Source organism: Anoplophora glabripennis, unplaced genomic scaffold, assembly GCF_000390285.2.
Source record: "Anoplophora glabripennis isolate ALB-LARVAE unplaced genomic scaffold, Agla_2.0 scaffold54, whole genome shotgun sequence".
Taxonomy (NCBI): domain Eukaryota; kingdom Metazoa; phylum Arthropoda; class Insecta; order Coleoptera; family Cerambycidae; genus Anoplophora; species Anoplophora glabripennis.
In genome coordinates this window covers 603,115-605,140 of record NW_019416241.1, presented here as the reverse complement: position 1 = coordinate 605,140, position 2,026 = coordinate 603,115, and positions in this window count along the sequence as shown.

Below are 2,026 nucleotides of genomic sequence, written 5' to 3'. Positions count from 1 at the left end.
GAAATATTGTTGTTTTTTAGATAGCAGAAAGAGAGAAGTTCCTACAACCGCGATAAGGTCAAATTTGTAACACCTTCACTTTTGGAAGGAGATTTTTAAAATTAGAAATTCAAATATGTTTCATTTGCAAGTGTCGTAAATTAGTACCTATATAGCTTTCATGACTATTAGCAGTTCCTTCTAAAACTAAAAGAGCTGATTTTTTTTTAATTGATAAAGTTAAACATAGTGATTAGACTACAACTACTGTAGCAAAATTGGACTTATATTCCACTTTCCCAGTTACTTTTAGTATTCTGAAAAAAAAGTAAGATATCACTAAATAAATTTCATAAAAATAAAGTATAACTGAATTTGAGAAAATTATTTTTTCGTTGTTATTAGTTCTTTAAATGATCCTACTTTTCTCTAAGCATTTTCAAATAATTTTATTTGAATACAATGGTTTTTAGAATATCGGTTACTTACTTCTGACTAAACAATATCTAACTCACAACAAAATAAATGTATGAATCGTATTAGATACTACTATATTTTTGTTCTCTTTGGCGAAAAGGTGTCAAAAATCCAGTGAATAATTGTAAGATTGAGCATTTAAATTTCTTCTCACAAAATAACAACTGGTCATCGTTTTTCGAAAAACAAATATTAATTGTTTGAGTATATTTTATTATGGTGCAATTCTTTCATTAAATTGCTAAATGTTTTTCTAAGAAACTAGAGTTATAGCATATATTTGTCCCTAAAACAACAAATAGATTTATTACCTGTACCTATGTCTGAGTTAATTATGCTCAGTTGAGTAAATTTCACCGAACTAATTAATAATAATTAAAAAAAAAATACATTTAAATGTCAGGTATGTGTTTTTTTTATTTTCATTAATAATATTAGATAATAACTTTTCTATTTTTCTTAGCACAAATTCTTCTGAATCAGGACGTTATTTTCAAATCCTTTACTGGTGAAATATTGAAAAATAATGAGACTTTTAATGATGACACATATTGCAGATAATATTGTTTATATGAAACTAGCAAACTATTTCCAGTAGTATAAAAACTAGTTTGACATCAATTTCAGATACATTCTTACAGGGATTTGCAACAAACATTTAATTTCCACTAAATAAGGTTTATGATTTTAGAGATGTTTTAAGTAAATAGTACTCGAATACACCCAAAAAATATTGTCACCTATATGAAAACTAACAGGAAAACGAAGATCAAACAGAACATTCGAATTGATTTTTTATTCTAATTTTCGCTTAATGGTCGGCTTTACATATTTAATTTTATAGTAAATTAATTATCAATAAATTTCGTATAAATGTATATATGACATTTACATGAAAACATTCTATCTACTAAATAATTTGTATTATCAGCAGAAAAATATTTCATTTACAAACCGCTAAAAACAAGTCATCTTCACCAGGTGCTCGATAAGCAAATTAACATTTTTATGAGATCTCCTTGAGGTTTTATTTTCTAGAAGGTTTTATTTAAAATAGGTCTCGCGTCGTCTCTCATTTTCTTTTATTAAAAACTTCGTAAGACTTACGCAATACCAGCATTCAAAGTATATTTCCAAACAAACTCGAAGTCACAACGAAATGTTTTATCACATCCAAAAAGTTTCGTACGAATAGGTGTAAGACTCAAAATGACTTAGACATACAGTCTCTGAAAAACATAAACTACATACTATTTTTCGAGCAGTGTGAAATAAATATATAAGATATATTTAACTAATTTTAAATTTTTGTTCACAGGCAGCGAAGTACTCAAACAAAAGTGAAAATATTATGGCAAAACTAATTTAGATAGGAGTAAAACAAAAACATAAAATATTATGTCTTACAGAATCAGTCATGAAAGTTTAACCATTTCTGTTACACCCTGTATAATACAAATAATAGAATTGAAGGACCAATCCTTGTACGATGTAAATTAACATCTAAGTATAATGAACACTTGCAATATCTCCATGGTAATAGTTTGTGTGTGGTAATGCAATAATGCCA